General features: G+C 38.2%; 1 long non-coding RNA gene across 1 annotated transcript in view; it reads right to left on the bottom strand.

The window, feature by feature from the left end:
• Nucleotides 1-3,331: 3,331 nt before the first annotated feature.
• The window catches only part of LOC111772769 (uncharacterized), a 90,625-nt gene continuing 66,830 nt past the window's right edge, over nt 3,332-27,126 (bottom strand). Inside the window, exons 3-5 of the long non-coding RNA XR_002806791.2 lie at nt 15,910-16,202; nt 5,785-5,864; nt 3,332-5,133 (exon numbers count right to left, since the gene is read on the bottom strand). This is a non-coding gene — a long non-coding RNA (uncharacterized lncRNA). The remainder of the gene's footprint in view (nt 5,134-5,784; nt 5,865-15,909; nt 16,203-27,126) is intronic.

Genomic DNA, 27,126 nt, shown 5'->3' with positions numbered 1-27,126 from the left:
CAACAGTGATTTACTCTTGAGAGCAAGTAGTGGTGGGGAAGAGAAGAGGAAATAAGATTTTGAGGCTACTTGCTAAATACACTATGTGTTTTCTACTAAGCCATTCTGCAGGAACAGTAAGAACTCACTTTACAAGATTTTTAAATACAGTTGTTTGTACTATCAGAGCAAAATTATGTACGTTACTTGAAATATGGTGATTCACCCATTCTCTTTTACTTGCCCCAGACTCTTTCCTTAACCTCTGATTAAATAAACTTGTGACAGTAAAGTGTACACTTCCAGCAGTGGCTGCTCAGTCACAAATTCTCAATACAACTTTTTTGGTAAAGCTGATTAAAAATGAAAGTGTATTATTTTAACTGGCTCCCTCCTTTTCTCCACACATCCTAAATCCCTTTCATTATCCAGCTTTTCTTTCCCAAGAAATTACAGGGGATATTTACAGCCTTAAGTCTCTTTAGCCAACTTCAACTGACCATGTCAGCCTGTGTTCACAAGCTGATTTCAGAGAAGCCCCTGAAACATAGAAGGATGTGTTTACTAGAATGTGGTTCCCTGGGGAGGCACCAGGCACATCTGTAATTCTAAGGAGAGTGTAATGAGGAAAAACTAGTGGCATCCTGAATGGCTCACAGCTGTTCTGGAAGCTGATAAATAAGACGCTCGACAGGAGATCCCTAATTGGAGCCAGTTTTTCTTAAGTGGATACACAATACGATGCAAGACTGGGTGTTGAAACACTGATAGTGTTGTTCACATGTAACTTAGTTTGTCTTGTAAACAGCTCCAATTTCAAAGGTAGCGCCTTCTTTTTTCAAAAGGGAAAAAATGTTCACTTCATCAATTTTTTTCACACTAATTAGAGGCAAGCTAGCATTATTTTTCCTGGTGTTTTTCTCCACAAAAACTCTGTTAGTTTGGTCCCTTCCTTTCCTTCTTTCTCTCCTTCCTTCCTTTTCTCTCTTTCTCCTCCTCCTCTGTCTTCTTCTCTCCACTTTCTTCCCTGCTTCCTTCCTTCTTTCACTCCTTCCTATCTTCAGAGATCCCAGTTCTTCTTCTGTGCTGGCATCAAAAGCATTTTGAATTCACTATTCCCTTTCAGACCCTGGCCACCTAACTCTAGTGGTAGGACTTACTTGCTTGAAGATTGTGGCCTTGCGGCCCTTTTGAGAGAATGTCTGTAATATTTCAATTTTCATCAAAGAAATGGCTAAATAGCTTCTAATAAGAAGATAAGAGATTTCACATGCAGAGAAAGGCTTGAATGTATTTCTCTTGAAACTGTTTTTACAAAAGCTGCTGGGAGTAGCTTTCCTCTCCTAGGTCATATACCTCCTTTGCATTATAGGAGAAGGCATTGCCCTTCTGAGGGACTTACCAGCCCCTCCTGGACCACCCGCCGGGGACGTTGACATTAGCACCATTCTCCATCAGACAGCTGTTAGAGAACTGGCTTAGAGACAATTAATTTTTAAAAAAAGAAAAAGAAAAACAATAACATGACCAATACACTATATAAAACTCACTATGCTCACATCTCCTGATGTTTAAAGACCGAGAGAGGAGGGGAGAAAAAAATCCAGAACTTTTTCAACAAGATACACGCCTTCCTTCTACAAATGGAGGCTTTTACTAGTTCCCATTTAAATAAAATAAAAAAATTCCTCCCAACATAGGACATTTTTGCTTTTAGAAATATTAATTGCCACAGAAATATTTTTTGTCTTTCCCCATTTCCATTCTATCCAGAGCATTTCAACCCTTCGCTCCTGGTATGAAATGCAGTCTAAATTCCAGCATTCAAACTTCATGTGACAACATGCATAGCTTCAACCATCTCGGCCATATTGCCCTTCAATAAATACAGTGCACTAGAACAATGATATGTTCACACTTTCGCAGCCCTCCAGTGCTCCCAGATTGGGGTGGGGGTGGGCATTCCATTCTTCTATACATTTAGCTGTGTTCAGAATGTGGAGGCAGAGTGAGCATCCCCATGAGCAGATATAAATCTTGAACTAAATGGAGGTTCGTCAGAAGTAAGGATAGCATCCTTCTGGCACTGATCCCTCTTTCCTAAGTTCCCATGTGAAATACCATGTGGAAAAGCAGAGTAAAGTAAAACTAACTTCAAAACACCAATAGAGTCCACAGTGTCCGTCCATTCATCAATTGTCAAAGTATTGTTTGTGGTCTAGGCACTGCTAACTGCTACCGATACAGAGATGAGGAAGATACTGCCTTGCCTCAAGAGTTCCACGGTCCAGTGAGCTGTACCCTGGAAACTAAGGTCAGAAGAGAAAAGAAAATACCAGCAGGTGCAGTTAGATGGTCTTAATGGTCCCTCTGGGAGTAGCTCCTTCTGATTTGGGAGGTAAGTTCTTTTGTGAGCAGCCGTAAAGTTTAAGCAGGAAGCGCCTGCACCCCTGTCCATCATACCTCATCCCCAAGGAAACACATTAGACAGGGTTAATAATTTTAAATACTTATCCAGACTGGTGATGATTTTTCTCTCATGTGGCTTGGATCCATGGAAAAAATGTTTATACCCCCACAAGGTCTTGACAGAAAGAAAGAGAGTTCTGGATCCTGACGAGATGCTGATTTTGGCATGACCTTTTAGAAAAGATGCCATTTCCAAGGCTGGTGGTGGACTGAAGGACAGTAACCTCTAGTATTGAACTAGCTAGAACCAATCACCAACTTGCTGATACATGGAAGTCAAGACAGATTTAGACAAAATGTTCCTGAGGAAAAATAAAGTCATAGCCATGCCAGTCAAGGGCTCAAAGAAAAGCCAGAGAGGCAGGAATTGTGAAATTTCTCTCCTATATCAATCGTTAACCATAAATATAATACTCTCTTCTTTCTCTGAAGGCTAGAGAGTATAGAAAAAGATTTTCCTTGACTCATTCTTCTCAACTGAAAAAGAATCTATATAGTGGGATTTAGAAAGCTAAGCATCCTTTGACAGATTATTTTCAATGAAAACATTTCTTCACCTCTAAAATGAGAAAAAAAAATTCTAGATGCTTACCTCACAATGGCTGAGGCTCAAATAAAGTTGTCATCCTGATATATATTTGGCGGTTACTATGCATCAGGGGAACTATTTCTTTTAATACCATCAAGAGTTCTATGATATATACGTTGTTATTATCCCCATTTGTATATGAGGAAACTGAAGCTAATAGAGAGCTAATAAGTAACATGCATAAAGTTAACAGCTAATAAGTGACAATACAGATAATAGAATTCTACGCTTTGTGAAGTTGCATGAATTGGCTACACGAAGGCCACATTCTGCCTTAAATAAAACAATAAAGCAAATGTTGGTTCCACTTTAATTTTAACATTCTCTGATGAGTTAAAATTAAAACAGGAACACAAGGACATTTATTATTAATTGCACATTCATTCATTTTTCATTTGGGTAGACATCATCAAAAGCCAAGTGGTGACTTCCTTGCACACTCATTTTTATACTGTGTTTATAGCTCTTTTAATAATGCAAATATTTATTATGGGCATCCCTGGAGAATCAAAGGTGCTCAACGAAGGGATTTTTAAATATCACGATCCACTGCCGAGTAAAAACACCAGGATACTTCTACTGTTTAAAGGGTCAGAGCCACAGGGTCTGTCAAAAGGGTCACTCAGCACAAAAACAAGGCAGAAGGTTATCCAGTTTCTGGAATAAAGTAGCAGCAGGTGTAATCTTCACCAACAGAGAGAAAGGAGGCATGAGGAGAATTTCTCCAGGGTAAGCAAAACCCCATCACAGGCCAGAAATGGCACCAAAGACAGTATTACACAATGAACTTGAAGACTGTAAAAATTCAGCTTTCCAAGTATTATTTCCCATGCCAAAAGTTAATTCCATTCAATTTTAATAAATATTTCAGGGTTTAATATATATGAAACATCACAGTAAGTCCTGGGCACTTTAAAAGAAAGCAATAAATTTAGTCTTCCTTCAAAAATCTTAGTCTAGTGGTAGAAGTAGGCAAAATTGAGCTTATAGAAGGACTTGCGGACTCTGCTAAGGATTTGAGACTTCATCCTAAAAGAAATATTAGTTAAGCCACTGAAAGCCTTTTCTTTTTTTTTGTTCAAGAAAAGTATGTAATTGTCTAGTAGCAAAATGGAAAATGAAATGGAGCATGCCAGGCTAGAGATATGGAATCCCCTTATTGCAATGGTCTGACCAAAACCTCATGAGGACCACACTGCAGCAGGAGCCACAGGGACACAGTAGACACAATGGATTTGAGACACATTTGAGGTTAAAAGCAGCTAATTCATGATTATTTGATGTGAAATATCCAAAGAAAGAAACGCTTAGAATGACTATAAGCTTTCCGTTTCAGGCACCTTGGAAGATGATGTAGAAAAAAAAAATGGAGACAGAGAATGGAGGAGAAATAGTAAATTGTTGGCTAATGGGAAAGATGTTGAACTCCATGTTGGACTTGAGTTTTGATGTGCCTGGGGGCATCCAAAAGGAGATATTCCGCAGGTATCTGAGTATAACATAATATCTGTTAATATTTGAGTATAACAAGTTATGACTTGTTCCAAAAATCCATTCCTTTGATATTTTTTTCTAATGAATTGTTCTAACCCATATAAGCCTTATTAGCAGGAGACCCACATCCTACCTTTTGAATCCTCTAAGAAACTTGGGAACTTAGCCCAAGGGAAATCAGTCACAGTTCCACACAGCAAGCAAAGGGTATGGTCAGTTCACTACGCTGTTTCTCATGGCTGCGCGATATCCCTGGTCCCTCTTGGCCTGAGAGATGATGTTTTTCCACTGCCAGAAAAAGGTCTCTGAACAAGCCTGCAAGGTGAGGCCATTCCTCTTCCCCAAAGCTAATCTTGTCAAAGGGTGATACGTACTGGGACTTCCAAATGAAGACCTTCAGTGCACTCCAACATTCTCAACTTATTTCTCTCCGAGCCTAGTTGAGCCAGAGTGGCTCATCACATTAGCTTCATCTTGGGTCAAAGTGCCTTCCTCCAGGTCATCCAGGTCCTTCAGCTACTCCCGGTGATCCAGTCTATGTACTCCACCTTCTCCTGATGAGTTTCTCTCTTTCTCTGGCAATAATCTTGGTTGGGGCTATCCTGGTTAAGAGGAAAACAAGAGCCCATTGTGAAGCACAGAAAGAACATGGTAGGCTTTCAATCTTTTACTTCCCAAAAGTCAGTAAGACTTGGTTTCATAGCTTTTCATACTTGGGGTCACAGAGAGCAACATCCACGATCAAGTCAGAAAAGCTCCAGATCCAACTGCATTTCCATGGCAAGCGTTCCTTATATTATTACTTTTATCACTGAGAGAAAGTAGACTGATCCTCAACAGGAAAATAGCATAAGCTTCTACAACTGACATGGACCAGATGCTGCCTCAAGATGTTCTTCCTTTAATAACAGATTGGACACAGGAGAGTCCTATTCAGTAAGTTGCTTCTGGTTATTTGTTTATCCTCCCGTATTTCTGCCAATGGACTTGCTGGCTATGGAAGACTGTGGACTCCCATGTGTAAGCCTGAACAGGACACTCACTCCTGCTGTTCCCTTGTGGCCCAGGCCCCCTGCACAACGCATATATTGAACAACTAGAGGAACAAGGCCTATCACTTAATGAGCAGCTCTAATGTTCCGGGCACTGTCCTCAGCAATCCAGAGCTGTTGATAAAAGGCTCCCAATGGGCATGTGTGTGCATGTGGAAGCAGGCTGGGTTAAGAAGGAGGCACATCCTTTCTGAAAACTACCTGAATCTTGACAACGAAGGCAGCTCCATTCTATCTTTCAGGAAAACATCCTCATGGTATAGACAGTAGAGGGAGCAATTCTGCAAAAGAAAGGAGAATAAGGGTGTGATAAATGCAGAATGTGTCTATGGAGGATATTTCTTTGTGAGAGCTTTGGATTCTCAAACTACAGAGATAAAACACTGCAAAATAAAATCGCTAGAAGAAGGGGTTAGCATATGATGCATATTAACATTTGACGTTTTAAGATTGAGACCCTTTATTTCAGTAAATACTCCATAAATCTCCTAGGCAAACCATCTCCATTTCCTGGATCTTAATTGACACTTAGCTCTTCTGCGAAGCCGCGTTTGCGGGTGTAGACCATCTGAGAGCACAGGCCTTCCATTCAAGGAATGTCTTCTGTGCCCACTCTAATCTATCTTCAACAAAGCAACAAATTCCTATTTAAAACTATTTAGCTAAATACTCCAGAGATCAAATATAATTTCCTTTAGTTGCTCTCACACTGTCACAATTCTAATTATGACACTGCTGGGAATACTCGCTTTCTTAAAAAATGTAAAATGCAACATAAAAATTTATGAAGCGAATTATTGCAGGTATTACTATTCAAGGGTGCAGTGGTCTCTCTGTAACTCAGTTTCCTCAACCAGCGCCCTTTTACACTTCATTTTATGGTCAATGTGACGCCTCACCGAAGAAAGAATATTAAAAATAATTTATTAAGATTAAATTGCTTCTTCAGAAGGCATGATTTTATCTTTCTCATTTTATAAGAATTCTATTTTAATTCGCTTCCTATGCCATCCCTAGCATGAACTTAAGGATTTAATGGAGTAAGGATTGAAGGCTGATATTGATAAAATGATTAATTTTATATTTGAAGGATTGGTTTGTTTGATTTAGGAGAGAATTTCAATGGTCAATTATCCCTGGACTCTATCTAGTACAAAGGGCGGCCAAATAGTCATTCTCATTCATTACTCACCAAAGTGAATTGGCAAAGGCATCTTTGTGATTACTCTTGATATATTTAAGGTTAATATTGGATAGAAATACTGTTGCCCCTTCCACAAAGAGAGAACAGATGCTTTTCCTAAAAAGGCTAATTTTTAAAAATATTAATACCTTAAAACATAGCTCTCCGAATACACTTAACAATGTTGACCACATATTCAGTCAACTCTACTTATTAAGTATGCCATGGCTTATCTGTCATCTTCTGAGGACAGTCAGTGTACTCAGTAATTGACTTGTTTTATTCGAGGTCTTTTGTGCATCCAAGTGGCTACATTCAAACACACATCAAAATTAGAACGGGTTTTAGTGCTTTAAATCAAATTCAGTGAGATTTTATTTCAGGCTTTAATAAAAGTGATTAACAAAATTATCAGAAACAAAGTTGACCAAAATGATGGTAGAGTGACTATTGTGGGCACACAAAGTCATAAGCTTTTTTTTATTTTTTTGGCTTGACGTATGCTAAAAGCATGTGAATAATTTGAGGCCATTTCTAAAGTGACCCAGAATCAGAGACAGTGAGGGAACCTAATCTAAAGGGATTTCAACAGATAGCCCCTGAATCCCAGAGAACAAATAATGTGTCTAAGTGTATGTAGAAAATGAGCGATAAAACTGGCCTGGAACTCAGATAAAGAACAACTCCAGAATTCCATGCTATTCTGTTAATTTAGATGGAGTGTTACCACAGGGAAAAATAGTTGAATAGAAACGTAAATTAGTTGTGCCCATTAATAGGAATTATTTAATATGCATTCATGATTCGACAGATATATGGAGAGCAGCAGAGTGACCAGGAGAGACAGAGAGAGAGAGAATCTTCTATGTACCAGGCAATGAGTCCTTACCTTTAAGAAACTTGCGATCTATTGGGAGATAAATCAAGAATATATGAATTATAATGCAGTGCCCTAAGTGCTCTGACAGGGAAATTTAATGTGATACAAAAGCACATGGACTGATATCTTACCAGACAGGGTGACCACCTGTCACCCTAGATCTTAAGAGGAGCTGATATAGCAGCTGAAACTTAAAGGATGAGTTGGAATTAACCAGTAAGGGAAAAAGGAGGAAGGAGTGTTTCACAAAACTACAAAAGTCTGCAAGAAACCAGGAATAATGTATCTTTGATAAAGTATGCTATTATGGGGGAATCAGAGTGTGGGCAAGAAAGGCAAGAGATGAGATCAGAGAAGAAAGAAAGCATTAGGTTACGAAGGGACTAGTAAACCATGTTCAATAGCTTAGATATTATTCTGAAAGTAATGCGGAACCATTCAAAGGTTAGAATAGAGCAGGACATTACCATATTTGATTTTCCAAAGAATTTTCTTTTTGGAATGTGAAGAGTAGATTGGAGGGGACTAGAGGTGAAAGGCAAGCCTTGCAAGACACAGAAATGAGCTTGAAGTCTGATAAAGACATATAGGCAAGATATTGATGGTGGTCTAGAAAGATCTTGTCACTCTGGATATGCAAAAAGGATTTGAAAATACATAGGAAATAGAGTGGACGGAACTTAATGATGTACGTGGTAAGGTGTTAAGGATGAAGTCCAAGTTTCTTGACTGTGCAAATGGAATGACTGGACCATCCACTGAGATTGACATGGCTGGAGAAAGAACTACTTTCTGGGACAACAGACGTGCTCAGTAATTGACATGTTTTGTTTGAGGTCCTTTGGGCATCCAGGTAGCTACATATCCAGTGGGCAGCTGGAGGTACACATATGGAACTCATTAGAGAGATCTGGGCAGGAAATGATGATTCAGAAATGACCAGCCTGTAGATAGTAATAAAAGCAAAGCCAGTGGTCAAGAACAACCAGAGAGAGTCTGCAGATTGGAATGAGAAGATGGCTAATTGCAGATCCTTCAGGAACAACGCGTGAGGCAGACAGCTTCAGTTATTTGGGAAAATCACTTATAAAAAAATGGAATTCCTTACAGTATATATTCTCTACAGATCAAATCTAGAAGTAAATATTTTAGTTCAATTTGTACATTGGTCTCATTAGTGATGGTTAGTCTTGAAAAGTCTCTTTTTGGAGCCAGCGGGTTTAAAAATAACACAGAATGCTAGGCTTTAATTTGACTACTGGATTTAATACATGTGACAACTTGTAGAAGTTAGATAGCCTTCCTGAGGCTCAATTTCCTCTTCTATAAAAGAGAAAAATAACCACCAACTCAGAGAATGGCTGTGAAGATTACGTTTTGTTGCAATTGGCAGAGTTGGAATCACTCCACATAATACCTGGAACATAACAGAAGTTCACTAAATATTAGTTCCCATTCTTTCCATTAGTTTATCCAGATGGGCCAAATGAATTAGTAAAACATATATACTGTGCAGAGCAACAAAAACTTTTATTTAACTATCTTATATGTTCATAGAAATAATTTTTAAAATTAGATTCAGTCTCAGTTCTTGAATAGTTTCCCCATATTTTAAGAATATTTGCTTTTTACTCCAGCTCCGAAAGAGAAAGTGGCTATTTATATTCAGGGTCGACTTGGTTTCATGAGCCATAATAGAGTCAATTTTTGCAGTTCATTGACTTGGCCATTGGGTAAGCCAAATCACCCATTAAAATACCATGGTCTAGTTATTTAAATTGCACAGATATAGCTCAACTAAAAAAAGTGAAATAAAATTGTATTCTGGATTATGTAATTGGATTTGGCATTTTACATTTTGATTATTTTGCTACAGGTTTGAGATTGGTATTACCGACCAGTGAACATATCTGCTATTCAATTTAAAATGCTGAAAATGAAAACATGTTGTTTTGCGTGGTCCAGCATATGCACAGTAAATTCAGGATAATAATTACAAGGCTTTAAAAGTAGGCATAACTCAGGTTAAAGGTCCACTGCTTCTCAGTGACCCGAGTACTGGATTTAGGGAAGCCATTTCCACGAAAGATACTACATTGGTGATTCTCAAATCTTTCTGTTGATAGAGCAATTGGAAATTATGATGCTCTGCAGAACAGCATAAATTATAAAATGTTAGACTTAAAAATAGTTAAATACATTATTCCTATGTAATCAGAGACTATCTTATATTAGCGGGAGGTAATATACAAGTCGTTACGGTCACAAGTTCCAAAATCAGACTGCATTTTACATATGGGGAAACTGAGGCACAGACAAAAAAAGCTCCTTAGCCAAGGTCAAGCAATTATGAAATGGCAAAGCCAAAATTCAAGCCCAGGCAATATTAATAGCAACTCTGTTGAAAAGTGTTCGTAAGATTTGATAAGATATGTCATGGGAAGTGTTTAGCACAGTGCCTGGTTACTACTATCTATTGACTCTTTACTAATACAGACAAGACATTGTACATGCCAATATTAAAAAATAATAATAAAGGAGGAAAAACCACAAGCGAGGGAATTCCATTTCCTATATTAATTGTCCTCCTGAAGTTTTGGAAAAGTTTTCTTTCATTTAATGGCAGAATGGTATTGCTACTGTATTTTCGTATGTGGTTACTTGCATAGCAAATATACGCTATTTGATTGCAAGACTGAGTTCTAGAAGGAAACTGCCTGGAATCTAATCATAGCACTGACATTTAACAGCTGTGTGACTCTGACAAGTTACATACACTCTCTGGGCTTCAGTTGTAAAGTGAGGATAAATATAATCTAGAGAGGATTAAATGAATTAATATGTTAACATGTGTACAATAATGCCTGGGATTCATAAAGACTCAATTAATGCCATATATTGCTACTATTACTGTTTCCAGCGGAGTCCTCGTACAATGCAGAATCATTGTAAATTCAAAGATAAAGAGGAATAATTTCTGATACCGATATACAATACACATACATGTACATAAAAAATCAGAAACTACTTTTCTACTGTGAGTAATTCACATAATTAAAAAGTCAGGCTACTTCTATATTTTTCAAATTAGAATTTAAAAACATACACTAACTCACTCTTTTTCACACAGGCTATAATGATAAAGAAAAAAATTCTAAAAGGTGCAAATGACATAACAAAGAAAAAAAATGAAATTGCAAATACGTTCTAACCTGAAAAGCCAGGAGAAATATTTGTGCTTTATGTCCTCCTCTCAGGAGCGCTTTTTCTCCCAGTTCTTCACAAGTCTGTTTTCTTTTTATCCTACAAGTCTTTCTTGAATATCACTTCTCAGAGAGAATATTCCTGAACCTCTGTTTAGAAAAAGCATCCCCTTTTCATTCACAATCAAACCTCCCTCCTGTTTATTTTCTCCATGATGCAAAAGACAATCGTAATTATTTGATTTATTTGTTTTTTTCTTCTCTCTCTTACTAGAACAAGAACTCAATCAAGAGTAGGATTTTTCTATATTGTGTCACTGCTCATTGATGACTTGCCTAATCCAGTATTTGGTATACATTGGCACTTAACGAATATCTGTTGACTAAATTAATAAAGAGCGTAATATCTTTATATGCAATTCGTGTTTGGTGCCTTATCTGCACAAAGATCCAATAACTTGGCCCTGAATTCATAAAATAAGAGATTTGGACATTTCTGCTTAACTGTGGGAGCCTCTTGGCTTGCAGGGAGCTCAGGAACCGGAAGGAAAGGGACGGTGGGACCTGAGAGGATGGACAGGGAGGCCCCCGTGGTGAGAGTGGTAGTACAAACACACAGGGAAATTCAAACGAAAGTCCACAGGCATTGGGATAATTAGAGGCGCTATTAGCTCCTGCCTCATCCTGAAATAGATTCTTAAGTGGTCTCTGTCTCTGCTTCCTCCCCATGCCTGCTGGAGAGGTCTTTCTGAAATAGAAATCTCACCAAGTTTGCCTGCTTAGGGCTCTGCACTGGCTCCACAAGGCCTTCTGAATAAAGAACAGGGCGTGTCACGGGAACGTCAGGATAGGCTTTCCTTGTCAGGCTGCACAAGTCGCTAGTCTTTTGTTTTCACAGATTCTCCACGGACTCAGAATCATTATGATAGATTCACTGAGTAGAAGATTTGCAATTCCAAGGACTTCCCACTCTCTCCCATTAATCCATCGTTTTGCACACAGCATTCTTCTGCCTGGAAAACTCATCCTTATCTTTCAAAATTTGTTTAAGTTCTTCCGGTTCAGAATGGAATACTGCACACTGACATTTGTCCTCAGGTGTGGCTTACAGATATATTCCCTCTTTTTTCATAGCCATCATTTGGACATACATCATTTAGATGAAACACACACATACACAAAGACCCAGACGCCCTTACTAAGAATAAGCATTAGGACTCTGAGAAAGAGGAGTCAAAAAATTCACATTCAAGGGGCTGACCCAGGGGCATAGTGGTTAAGTTCACGTGATCCACTTCAGTGGCCCAGAGTTCACAAGCTTGGATCCCAGGTGCCGACCTACACACCTTTCATCAAGCCATGCCATAGTGGCATGCCACATACAAAATAGAGGAAGATTGGCATAGATTTTAGCTCAGCCACAATCTTCCTCAAACAAAAAGAGGAAGATTGGCAACAGATATTAGCTCAGGGCCAATCTTCCTCACCAAATTAAATAAATAAATAAAAATAATTCGCTTTCCGGGCCAGGCCCATGGCCAAGTGGTTAACTTCCTGTGCTCTGCTTTGGTGGCCCAGGATTTTGCCAGTTTGGATCCTGGGTGTGGACCTAGCACGACTCTTCAGGCCATGCTTAGGCAGCATCCCACACAGCAGAGCCAGAGGGACCTACAACTAAAATACAAAACTAGGTACTGGGGGGCTTCAGGGAGAAGAAGAAGAAAAAAAGACTGGCAACAGATGTTAGCTCAGGTGCCAGTCTTTAAAAAATAATAATAATTCACATTCAAGAATAGAAATATTGTCCTAGCTATGACATAATCTATACCACTCTCCTGGTTAACAGTTGATATAGTATTTTATATTATTATGTAGAGTGTTATCAATTTTCTTTTTCTCAATATTACGCTTTCCAATTAAACTCTGAAGGCTCTCATTGGAATTTCCACCACAGAGTCATCTATCCCTTGATGGCCATTCCCTAGTTAAAACACAAAAAAAAGTCAGAAACTTTGAAATTAGTGCTGCTATTATTGTCATCATTATTTTTGTTGTTTCTAAAGCTAGTTCAGATTTTCAGATAGGACATTCTTCCGTAGTTTCTGCAGACGAAAAAAAGCCAGGGTAAAAACTCTCATATGTATTCACATTTCAGTATTCAGTTATTGAAGAACCAAATATAAGTCATTGTATTATATAGGAAAGAGGAAAACTGGAGAGAGAGAAGGCATAAGGGAGAAAAAACAAATGCATGGAAATACACATCATCGTGTATGTGTACTTGAGTGTGTGTATGTATTTCTAAATTGTATATGTGAATTGTATTAATATAAAAACTGGATAAAAATTGCATATACAGACATATATGTATATACATATAGAGAGAGTTATATACATATATATACAGATGGTTCTTGTTATTTGCAGTAGTTATGTTTTATAAAGTTTCCATAAACACTAAATTAGCAAATACTGCACGAGTGCTCCTAGGGTAAATACAAAGTTAGGTTCCTGTGAGCCTCTTGTCACAACATTTTCGTCAACTGATTAATACGTAACCTTATTTAATGTGTGGTTCTGTTTAAAGACACCTTATTTAATATATATTGTTGATTTATTAACACTAAATGCACAACCAACAGCATGAAGCTTATCTAACACACATATTTTCCTTGTAAGGCACATCCCAGCCTTCTTACTCTTAGGAACACTGGACAGCACTTCAGCACTATGCTTGGGCCCATCTTAAACAGTGAAATCACCAAGAAAAGGCACGAAAATGTGAAAAATATGGCACTAAATAGACCATGGAAAGGACTTGTTTACAGTATGAGAGCTGAAACGAGAAGGCATTGGGTTGCTCTGTTCTGCCTCAGCTGGGAATGTGCACGCTGGGTCACTCAAGTTCTTTTGCATGTCCACAAATGACCATGAAAGCACTTCAAGTATTGCTTTTGGGGTTACAAATATATTTTCAGGAGTAGGTGAATTTGCTAATACAAAAATCCATGAATAACGAGAATTGATTGTATGTAGTAGTTCCCCCTTAGCTATGGTTTTGCATTACATGGTTTCAGTTACCCAGAGTCAACCACGGTCCAAAAACATTAAACAGAAAATTCTAGAAATAAACAAATCATACGTTTTAAATTGTGCACCATTCTGTGTAGCTTGATGAACCTCCTGCTGTCTCACTCAGTCCTGCCCAGGACATGAATCACTGTGCATACTACCTGTCCATTAGTCACTTAGTAGCCATCTTGCTTATCAGATTAGCTGTTGCAGAATCACAGTGCTCCTGTTCACGTACCTCTTATTTTACTTAATAACAGCCCCAAAGCACAAGAGTAGTGATGCTGGCAATTTGGGATATGCCAAAGTGAAATTATTTTTTGTTAATCTCTTACTGTGCCTAATTTATAAATTAAACTTTATCATAGGTATATATATACAGGAAAAAACAAGTACAATTATGTGCTGCATAATGACGTTTTGGTCAACAGTGGACCACATATACCACGGTGGTCCCATAAGATTAATAATGTATAGCCTAAGTGTGTGGTAGGCTACACCGTCTAGGTTTGTGTAAGTACTGTAGAGGAGGAAGAAATTTTCCTCTACCCTTCTAGGTTCTTCTGGCTGGTAAGAATTAAATTGAATTGACATAAGACAGATTAACAGGAGAAAAACAAACAAAAGTTTAATAACATGCATGCATAGGAGAAACCAAGGAAAACTGAGTAACTCGCCAAAATAGCAGAAGCCCTCACCTTAAATACCATCCTCAACTAAAGATGAAAGAAGATGTTGGAGGTGGAAGATTCAGGGATTTCAAAGGGAAGGAAGGCAATACCCAGGTAGGTGAATAGGAGCAAATGTTTGGAAAACAAGAGTGTGTCCACAGCGGGGAGCCCCACACACAGATTTTCCCAGGTTGCTGCCCGTCTGCCTCTTAGTTTATGTTATGCTAAGGTGACAGCTCATTTCCTGAGATAGATTATTTTTACCTAAATTCATTTAGATCATTAAGGGGAAGGTGAAAATAAAAACTTTCAGAGTCTTTGTTTGTTAAAAGTAATCAGGCTAAAACAATCCTCAGGTTAAAGAGACACATTTTGGGGTGGCAAATTTTGTTCCCTTTCAGTACCCACTTTGACGTTTGCACAATGATGAAATCACTAAAGGATGCATTTCTCAGAACGCAACCCTGTCATTAAGGGACACATTACTATATACATAAGGTTCAGTACTATCTGTGATTTCAGGCATCCACTGGGGATCTTGGGACATTTCCCCTTTGGACAAGGGGGATTACTATGTATATATATATAGATATATACACACACACACATTATTATATACAACATACTACATGCAATATATATTCCATATAGTACATATAACTTCTGCATGAATGAAATCAACAGGGTCAATGTTCATCTTGTATCCTATTTGTTTGATGTATAAGATGAGCTAAAAAGTGATGCAGGCTCCATGAGCCAAGGAGTCAAAAGAAAAATTTCTTGGATTCTCAAGGTCTGACAGTAGTGTTCTTTTATTCAGAGGATAGTATGGAGACAGGACCCATGGGCAGTGAAGAGCTGTAATGTGTTGAGGGTTAGGGCTAAATTTATAAGGCATAGGTACGTGACTTATTTTTACCAGACAAAGGGAAGATGATGTAAAAAGTCATTAAATGGTATCAGCGCAGGTGGGGTCTGGTTATTGTGTGGTCGTATGACTTCAGATATGAATCGGGTCATATAGATCAGCACATAGGCCAGGACACCTTGGGCTTCTCTCCCTGGGGCAGCCTTGATCTACATCAAGAAGTATCATTAAAATAAAGCTTAGAATAGAAACCTACATGTATTTCCAGGTAATCTATTTAATCATGGTCCTTGAAATGGTGGTTAGAGGCTTTTTTTCAGAGAGATTAGGTTTCTATTACTTCTTCTTCTTTTAAAATGTATAACACCGCTGCTTCTTTTAAATAATAAAGATACCTATTATCATTGGCAAAATATGGAAAAATTTAAGAAACATAAAGTACAACTCACCAGTCTTCCTACGATGAGATAAAGATCTTTAAAAACTTGATGCATTTCTTCTCAGTGTCTTTTTTATGCAAGGTGTGTAAACATCTTTAAAAATAAAATTGGAATTATACTGTTTTCTATCCCGCTTTTATTGTTGTTTATTAATGCTATATCAGCATCCCCTCTTCATTCTATTTCAGCTTTCCTTTCCTCCCAATCTCTCTTCTCGGAAGGACACAGCCCTCTGAGATTGCTAGATGCAGTCCAGGCTCAGCAATCTGCTGCCTTTGCTGAATCAATGCGTGCGAGGGCCTCTGCTGGGGAGACAGAAGAAAAGTAAAAAGACTGTATTGCATGACTTTTTTCTTTAATTTTGGTATTCCTTGAGAGATTCTCACTTAGCTAGAAAGAGAATCATTTGCAGAGGTGCAAGGAAGCTTACCCTAAAATAGATTGCCTATATCATAATTGACCTTTGCATAAATGCATGCATTTCATAGCAATTCGGCTCAATCAAATTTCCTGGGCAGACATATTCACACAATTTAAACACCAGAATTAAAGTTTTACAATGTACATTTCAGTAACTCTCCAAAAGCCAAAAAGTTCAATCTCCATGTTCACTCTCTCATGACATTATTGTTTTCCAATACAATGAGAGTTAATGGTGGACTTTTCTGTCTTTGTGCGCTACAAGAGGTATTCTGGGCTGGAAGAAAGGAGCAATTCCCACTCTTTTGTTCTCTTACATGTTGCATGATTATCTTACAACAGACGATTACTAAGCAAATTTAATCAACTGCAAAAATATATAACACTATCACAGCAAAATTCTCAGATAATTGATATTTTCCTTTTCTAACACTTTATTCTTTACCCTAACAAAAAGAAACTACATAGTTCCAAAACCGAAGAAAACCAAGATATTTATGAACAATTAAGTGAATTGAGTCAATTTTTAAAATGCTATAACATATACGTAGTTTGTTTATTGTGTGAGAAGAATTCATTAACTACCCCACGAGGAAGTGCTGTAGACGGAAAAATTAATATATCATACGCTGGCATATTCTGGATTCTTTGAATGCCTTTTAAATTGCCGTGTGGTCATTCGGTAAATGTTGAAATTAAGCTAAGCTAATTTTAGGCTGTTAATCTTAAACTATATCCAAAAAGGTAATCATTAAAAGTTATTTACATATGGAAGTGAATTAAATTGACATGGAAATCATTTTTATTAACTATAAATTAAAACAAATGTTCTTCCCGGTCCCCCCAAAAGTGACAAATAATGCTGTTATTGTATTTAAAAGTGTTTAAAATCTTGTTGTAAATGGCATAGCTCTAGGCTTTAGCTCAATAGAACGGGGTTCAAAACCAGACTGGAAAATCCCAATTCAACAAGCCGGGAAGGTCACTGATTTCCTTTGCTTTTAGAAGCCGTCTTGCTTCCTTCAAAACACTATTTAGCCATGAATGGCTTCTTCTACCCATTCAGTGAAGTATTTGCTCCTTGTCATGGGACATGCCCATATAAGGGATGCTTTTGATCCACCATCTTTGAAACGATCAACAAATCATACTGACACTCCCGTGGATTCTAAGTCCTTGACAGTTGTGCAATGTGTGGTCCTCACTCCCAGAGGAAGAGGCAGTGAAGTATATACTTTTACTAACTCTAAACGTATTTAACATTTATTGGGTTCTTATCAACTTTGGAAACTCTGTTAAGCAGTTTACACATATCTCATTCCACGCTCACAAAATCCATACAAGATAATTATTAGTAGTGTGCCTCTTCAGGAAAGTTAATTAAAATTTGTAAACTTTCATTTTCTCATATTTAAAATGGGAGCTAATTAGCAAGAAAGCTGATTAGGTAGTACTAAGTGAGAGAGACAGGATTCCCATGCAGGCCTGTAGGTCCTGTGAACAAGCTTGACGTCAACCTATCTCGGTCATTAACACTTTCAACTCATTCACTCTGGGTAAGTAATCTGCCGGTTATCACGACTGCACGATAGAGATAATGTTACTCACTTTACAGGAGTATTGACAGGATTAGATGCCATACAATGCGTGGATCACAAATCAGTTCATGTGGTGCATCCTTGGAGCTTCGCATGTGTTAATTCCCTTACACAAAGAATTGGGCTATTAGTACCATGACTATAGTCAGCAAAATAACTGGGACACATGGCATAACAAGTATGTATGCTACATGTGGTGAAAACACAACCAAATATTTGCAACCAACACCGCCTTCGGCACACTAGTTTACATGTTCAACATGGCTACTGGGCGCCTATGAGAGGGCTGAAGTGGCTGGAAACGGTTGTATGTTGCAGAACATCATGTTGACAGTAGGGACTGTCAAAGCAAACACTGCACCAAAGTCAAACAGACGGAAGGCTTTCAGCTATTGCAGTAAGTGCAGTTCTCAGTGGGAGCTCACCTCCACTGAAACAAAGAGGGGAACTTTCAGACCATCTTGGTGAGGGTAACACCAATGAAGGTGGGACAGCTGATGGGCGGCAGCTCCACCTTCTCCCCATATCCTATACCTGGCACCACAAGCTATTGCCATCTTTTCAACTCTTGTTTCCATAACAGAAAATAAATAGAGAATCTAACAAGTCATTTCAAATAAAGAGAAAAATAATCCAAAGAGCTTGATTTAGTTACAGTTACTGAGGTCCTTAAATCACTTAATTACACAACAAATTTAGGTTTAAAACATGCGCATTGATATTTGTTATACAATAGCACAATGACATCCATAAAAATATTCCAAAGAGCCATCAACAGAGTTAGACATAAACAGAATATATATTAAATAAATAATGGAAATAGCCAAATCTTTTTAATATTTTTCTAAACAAATCCATATTAAATGCCTCTGTCACCAGCATGTTGATTTATGGCGATATTTAGTTTGGTGCATAAGCTTCATTTTATGACAGTTCAGTTAAGGAGACATCTCCCCATTTCTGAACTGTGTTGACTAGAAGTCTCCTGTGGAGTCAGGTTTGTCAGTTGGTTTATTAACCAAGTGTCATTTTATACCCTATTTTCTAAATTTTGGGCACCCAAAAGAGCTCAGTCTAAGATTCTCCTCTCTATCAGGTATCTGCCTAATTAGTCTCATTTTAGAATACCTATTATTCAATGCACAATAGAACAGAACAATTAATTTGGACCACATGCAATTATGCTGAAAGGTCAGGTGCTACCCATAATAAAACTCTGTTCAAAAGTGTGTTTGGGGAGAGCATTAATATGGTTATCCAGGAGACTTGAAGGGGCAGAAAATCTCCAAATGCAATTAAATGGGCTGTAAAGTAATCACTTGCAATTTTTCATTTCTAAAGCAGAAGACTTTTTGAATGTTGGGCAAAATGAATACTTCCAAGACCAATCAAATTTGGGAGATTTACATCAAGAGGTGACAAATTCACACTCTAAAGAGGAAAGCACATTATCTGGCCAGCAACTTCCTGCGTGAATTTCAAGTTGTAAAGAGCCTTCATCCAGCAGTTGTTACAAACCCCTCAAATACAGTTAATAATGAAAATGCTGGCTTTATCCACCTTGGGTAATTTGAACTGTATAGCCATAAAAATTACAGTTAGAAGTATGGATGTGTGGATTATAAAGTATCCCCAGTACCCAAAAGTCCATGAATTTATAATTCCGGGTTCTTCAACAATATTATGTTTGCCTGTTAAATGCGAATTTCTGAAGTAAATTTTACTCTGGAGGCAGTTCCAAAGATACCTCTGTCACTATTAAAGGTATATGTATACTTTATAGCCCTAGGCAGGTTTATAAAATGCTCATTGTTTGCTCCATGTGGAGAAGCTTTTGCTGATAAAAGAAAAAATGGTAGAGGGACAGAAAGGCAGACAAGTACACTAAGAATTGACAACAAAATGCTTTTTTCTGCACCAATCTATTATAGCATACATCTAGAGACAAACAACATTTTGGTTTCAGAATAAATAGAAAAAAAATATTTACAACATGAGTGATGGAGGTATTTTTGCTTATTTTTTTCATAGCAACAGAAAGACAGTACATCTGGAATTTTTATACATTTAGATTTCATTCAAGAATTGCCCATGCATTAAACCAGTACCTATTATGCAACGCAGTAGACTGTGTGAGATAAAAGCACGATTAAGGCATAGTCTTACGTCAACGATTTTCCTTTAGAATGGAAATACTGAGAGTGCATTTGCACACCAGAAAAAGGCTTGCACTCTGAAATTAACAGATCTCAGTTTCAATCTTGATCCAATTGTTTGACTAGCTGTATGACTCTGGGAGAGTTCCTTAAGCTCTGTGTGCCTCGATTTTCACATCCGTAAAATGATAATTTAAATAATAGCAACTACCCGGTACTCTCAACTTGTAGTGACAGGATAATTAGCTCAAACTAGCTTAAGCAAAAGGAACATTCATTTATTCATACAACCAAAGTGCAGAACGGTAAGAGTAGAATCATCCGGAGAAGGACTAGAATCTCGGACTCAAATTCCCATGAATTTTGGAATTCAGCAGCCCATCTCTTTACTCGTAATTAGTACATTTTCATTGGGACAATTTGCCTCTTTCTGTTTCTCAACTCTAGCGGTGTTTTGAAAGCTCTTGTTCCACCAAATCAAAGGAAAGATCCTGTTTTTAAAATACGAAATTAGATACCAATGTGAATATTTATTTAGGAGGGGTCCATGCAAATAACCTGAAAGTTACCCTTCGTTAGGTTCTTGTAAATCCACCTAAACTGTAAACTCCTTAAGATCAGAGAATTTTGCTTCTTTAAACTATGTACCCATCTTTTGTTTACTGAGTAGGGCCCAAATAAATGCCCCGTATTGTGTGTGTGACTGTGAGTATGTGTGTGAGTGTGTGAAGAACCCCAGATTAAAACCTCTCAGTCTCTATATTTCATAGATTACAACATCTAATCTCCTCAGAACAGCATTCAAGATCCTTAGCGATCTGTCCCAAAGTTTACCCTCTGATGCCCACACCCTCTTCACTCACTGTGTACTTCAGTTGCATCTAATTAACTGACATTTTCGAGTATGCTGGATACTTCTCCATCTCCAAGCTTATTCTGAGCATTTCCTTCTCCTTGATGTGACTTTTCCCATTTCTGCCTTTCAAAAGCCCCCTCTATCCTTCAGGGCCCGGCTCCGCTATGATCTCCACCATGAATGTGCTCTGATCTACCTATTCATAAGCTGTTTGAACAGGCATATTTAGTACTTCCAATATCCCCAGTGTTTGAGGTAAAGGGATGAATAGGTACGCTTCTTCCTTTGAGGGATTTACAGTTTAATGGGACGGGTTTTTCTATTACAATGTGATAGGATCCGATGAAGCCATGTATAAAGTACAACGGAGTCAACCCATCCAGACTGGGGTGGGCAAGGGCAGACTTCCTAAGGATGTACTGCCCAGTCTGCAACTGCTGCTTTCCTTCTACATTCCTGTTCAGCCCCCAAAAGAAACTCGACAGGGTCTGCAGCGCTGCTAGATGTTTACGTGTCTGGCTTTTTTTTAATCAAAATATAGTAATAACATTAATCATAACATAACAAGAATAAATTACTTTGGAGTACCTATTATTTGCCACTCCCTATACCAATCTAAGGGCCATCACTGTCATCTTACCTTAAATGTTAATGGCTGGTCTAATCAGAGAAATCCTTCAAGCAGAGACAGTGATTGGCTCAGGGAAGGTCACATGAACTGAGCTGGACCAATCAGACGTCATCCCTGGGATTGCTGTAGAATTCAGAAACCTCCCAGACTTTGTTCTGGCTATTTCATCTGCCTGGAAGACCATCTCTGCTTCATCTACCTGGTGAATTCCTGCTCATTTTCAAAATGTGGCTCTCATTTGTCCCCCTGTGATTAGTTTCAGACCCATCCACACACTGTTCATCTCTTCCTTTTTGACCACTGCTGTTTCTTAAACCCGTCTCCACCATGGCACCATCCATATGGTGTTACTTGCACCTCTACTGTACACTAAAACAGGATCTGCTTGAAGGCAGAGCCCATGGATTATTTACCTTTTCATTGCCAGTCTTAATTCCAGTGCCTGGCACACCTTTAGTAAATGAATTAATGAATGAAGTTATAAGGCTCAGTTGGATACAATTCCCTATGACATTTATCAGCAATAAATAGGTTCCCAGCTAAATGTCATCTCATAATTTCTTAAGATGCCTTGGGGTCATTTTTTCCCATTTCTTCCCCACATGCTGATTTCTACTGACCCCCTTACACCCCCATTTTTCTATTTTTCTATGTTACATTTTTAAATATCATGATTGCTGCTATATTCCTGCTGAAGTTTTCATTAATTCCACCCAACTTGCGGAATAACTGCGTTGAGAAAAGAACAGTGGTCTCATCCTCAGTCCCTCCTCTAACTTCCTCAGAAAAATATTAGAGACTTTTGGTGCCAGGCTTCTCATTTAACAACAAACTTAGGGGATAAGACGTCAGAATCATGGGCTTTTATCTGTCTCATTGTTAGTCTTCCTCCGTGTAGAGGAGAATATTTGGATTATTCCAAATGAAAGACAGTGAAGTAGATGTCTCTGATGCATGAATCCACCGTATCCGAATTTCTTAGCAATGATAATCCTGTCACAGCTGTTTGAATTTATTCCTTTATCCATGTGACATTTTAACATGAGACAAATCCAAGTTATTATAAATAGATATAAACCAGCCAGTCCAAAATGGCTGGTATTAGCAACTTCATCCTGCTGACAAGCCTTGTTTCAGAAATGTGTAAACATTATTCTTGAGCATTTGACTTTTTTCCCCCCTCCACAAAGCTGAAACTGCTTCAGGCTTTTGTCCTATAAAATTTAAAACTGCCAGTTTAAAATGTTTATTTAATTACATGCTAGGATGTGAAAGATGGAAATGTATAGCTATTTAACTAGCCAAGCGATGGAGAAAAAGGTGAGCGGTTGCTATTTGCTTGATTTTAGTGTTCTCTCAGTACCAGTGGCCTTAGTATCAAACAGGAGAGAGAGCTGCGGAAATTGAAGAATAAATTGAATGGATACCTGGGAAACGCATTTTAGTGGGAGGAGGGTAAGAGCTTTCAAGCAAATTACTAGTGTATGTATATTTCCCAGATGACTCTGAATTCTTTATTTGAACCGACATGGGTTGGATAAATATATTACTATCCTCCTTGCCTGGTACAAACAAGAAACAGACAGAAAAGGTGTAAAATTTAAACAGCATGTGAAGAATAAACATATGCTAGGGGACAGCCTGCAGTTCCTAGTTCTATAATGCTGAAGCATCCTCGATACATATGCGCGGCCCTACATAACATTTCCATTCTTATTTCTCTCCTCCTGGTGGGTAAGTGCTCAGCTAATGAACCCATGATGATTGTTGAATGAATTACACAGAAGAATGGCTTTTTTTCCCCCTTTATTTAGGCAGACCTGTTTTTAAACCAAACATAGAGCAATAAAAGCTATTATAAAGGTAGAATAAAATGACATATGCCGGGCAGCATTAAAAGACAGAAATGCCCAATGTTCTAAGAAATTGTCATCGTAGGTATTTATACCTGGGCACCATTTGGGCTTCCCAGGCAGGACTTGCTTGCACTGAAATATAGTCCCTTGAGATTTTCTGACTACACTGAGCAGAAGGATGAGTTGAAGTTAAGGCCAAGAGACAGGTGGCACCAGGTCAGTGAATCAGCAATCTGTTTGTTTCCAGGTTGTCCCTCGGAAGCCAAGATGTCCACCATTCCCTGGCTTAGAATTTTAGGCGTATTTTGTGTTATGCCCAATCATAGACAGAAAGTAGCTGACTCCCAGTCTCTGCAGGGCACAGGCTAGTGTCCCCAGGCTATCAGAGGCCCCGCAAAGCCAGCTTTGAACTAAGACGGTGATGTTCACATTTATTAGTTGTGCCACCATTTAATTAAACGTGATTTTTAAATGGAAATTGAATGCATAAAACATATAAAGTGAAGACATGGATCTGGCGGATGCTGACCAGATCCAATTCTTCACCAGCTCCTTCCTCCCTGAGGGAAGCTGTGCCAATCCCAGGCATATCTAAACTGCCAAAATCACATCGGCTATGCAAAATTTACTGTGCAAAGAGTCCACATTTATACTGAAAACCAGTATAATGACAGGATGACTGGACTGATATGAAACACCAGGGTTTAAGTCCTGGCTCTAACATGGACCTGATAATGAACAGTAACCATTGTAGGGCCCTAGAGAAAAATATATAAGGCAGCCGTGCTCACCTTTATTTATAATTTTTCTTTTTCCCACCATGGAATTTACTTGCATTTCCTCAAATGTTGAGTGACTTGGCCAAGGTCTCATAAAGAGCAAGTGATTCAAACAAGACCACACCCTGATCTTGCCCATTGAAACCAGGTGCTCGTCACAGAATATCCACTTATGTCGTAAAATTCACAAATACTTAGTCATCATATATCTTGGAAGAGAAGAGGATCTTGATTTAGAGGCTTTATTTTATAAAAGAAAGAAAAAGGAAGAAAGGAAGGAAAGAAGGGAGGAAGGAAGAAAGAAAGAAAGTGAGAGAAAGAAAAAAAGAAAGAAAAAGGGCAACATCCTACCCTGTATCTCTGGCCTAGTGAGCTGTCCTTCAGTAACAATTCCTGGACTGCTTTCTGACACTCAATCCTCTTACATTTTGCCCCTGAAATCGCTAAAGTAAATGTAACAATAACAACAAAAAGGATAACAGTGACTCTTTCCATATGAGTGATTCTAGGCACCACAGTAGTTACTCTCAATATGTTTAGAAGAAAACCAGATAAGGTGATATTTTACGTTTTCAATTGTGAGAACTGGGGCAAAGGAATGGTATTCAAGTAGTTAGGAGACCCCTGATGCTCACCCACCCAGATCCTTTTCTCTGGCTGTTGCCCCTATGCCTCAGCTGTTTTAAGGGTTGACTGCTACTAACTCAAAATTGCTCTCTTCTGAGAAGTGCCTTCTGCTGATGGGAGCCATTGTGTGTAGAAGTGTCTAAGAGGCCACATCTTTCTTGCTGGGCTGGGCCATAAATAATGACTGATAAAAGGGTACAAATAAACAGCTCCCCTTTCCTCAAGGTGAGACAGCTCTGTGATTCATCCATGGGATAGGACTTCCAATGAAAGAGAGTGGGGAGGTTGACAAATTTTCTCCCCATAAAGCAAGTATGAAGCTGGACAGGCCAGCCAAAAATAACCATTTCAGCACTCTGGAATTTGATCAAGGCAAATAATAAGCTCTCATACCCTGGAGTGTTCATATCAGCCCCACCCCACCCTCCACACACACCTCCCTAGCTTTGTCAAAGCACTAGTTCAACCAGGCTAGGCAGGCCATGAAAACCATGGCTTTGCTTCTGCTGCTAGAGAGGGTTCACTTGCTTTGGAGCATTGTTACTTAAAAGGACAATCTTGGTGTCAATCAAACAGAGAGGGCAAGTGCTCCCGCTGGCCTCAGACTGTGCTCCTGTCTGGCGGAAGCAATGGACCCAGCCAGGGGATTAAACGGTGAAGCAGCCATAAGGGGCTGAGAAGCTCGTCACATCTCCCAGGCTGATCAGAGGCTGTGCGCATGTACAGCAGAGATTGGAGAGGGTCCAACCCATGTACATAGTGCCCGCTAACGGAACACAGATGCACACACGTAGGAGATGCAATAAAGCCCAGTAGAAAGTAAGCATCAGACCAGACTTAAATACATGCTAATGTTCAAATGTACTCCTGAGCCCACCCACAAATCCGTCATCAGAGAGTGGAAACTCCACTGGTTCAAGTGTTTGAGCACAACCTCTGGCCAATCTTTGACTGATCACTGAGCTATGCAGACATAAGGGTGACCCCCCAGGAAGACAAAATTTAAAATAAAAGCAAGAGAAAAAAACTGAGCAAAGGCATCAGTGGCCACACGATACAGGAAAGACAGACTTCACAGATTTAGTTCGGGCAAGTTACTAAATAAACAGCAGCAATGCTCAAAGGAGAAAGAGAATCCAGAATTGTTACAATGTATTATCTAAAATGTTCAGTATTCAGCAAAAGATTATGAGACATGCAGAGAAATGAAAAATGTGACCTATTTTTAAAAAAATAATAAAGCTGTCAATAGGAACTGTCTTTAAGTGTTCTCAGATGTTGGATTTAACAAAGATTTCAAAGAAGCTATTAAATATGTTCAAACTAAATGAAACTATGTTTAAATAAAGGAAAATATAATGACAACTCAGTTAATAAAGAATCTCAATAGAATTAAAATCATTTAAAAAAACAAATGAAAATTCTGGAGTTGAAAATCTCAATGACGTTAATCCACAGATCCAAGAAGTTCAATGAGCCCCAAGTAGGATAAATATTTGAAAAATCCATACCAAGACACACAATCAAACAGAGACAATCTTAAAACAGTCAAAAGAAAATGACACAACACAGAGCGAAATTTACAGCTTTAAATACATATGTAAGAAAAGTATCAAAAACAGGGTAATAAAGGTAATAAAACAGAAAAATAAAAGCAAATTAAACCCAAAGCAAGCAGAAGAAAGGTAATAATAAAGATCATGGTGGAAACAATGAAATAAAATACACAGAAAAAGATAGAGAAGATACACAAAACCAAAACTTGTTTTTTAAAAGATCAACTGACATACTTTTACCCAAACTGACCAGTAAAATAAGAGAAAAGATTCAGATTATCAAGTTAGGAATGAAAGTGAGAATGTTATTACTGACCCTACAGAAATTAAAAGGTTTTAAGGGAATGTTATGAACAACTTAATGTCAATAATTTAGACTACTCAGATGAAATGAACAAATTCCTAGAAAAACTCAAATTACCAAAACTGTCTCAGGAAGAAAATAGACAACTTGAATAGGACAATAACATGTAAGTAAATTGAATTAGCCATTTAAAATCTTTCCACAAAGAAAAGCACAGAAAATTTTGCTGGTGAATTCTCTGAAATATTTAAAGAAGAAAATAATCCTTCATGAATTCTATCAGAAAATAGAGAAGAAGGGACCACTTCCAATTCATTCTGTGGAACTAATATTAGCTTTCACTAAAGCCAAACAAAGATATCCAAATAAAATCAATATTCCTTATGAATATTAAAACAAAAATTCTAATCAAAAACTGAATTCAGCAACATGTAAAAATGATA

The sequence above is a fragment of the Equus caballus genome, chromosome 3 (assembly GCF_041296265.1).
Source record: "Equus caballus isolate H_3958 breed thoroughbred chromosome 3, TB-T2T, whole genome shotgun sequence".
Taxonomy (NCBI): Eukaryota; Metazoa; Chordata; class Mammalia; order Perissodactyla; family Equidae; genus Equus; species Equus caballus.
This window is presented reverse-complemented; position numbering and strand designations above follow the sequence as displayed.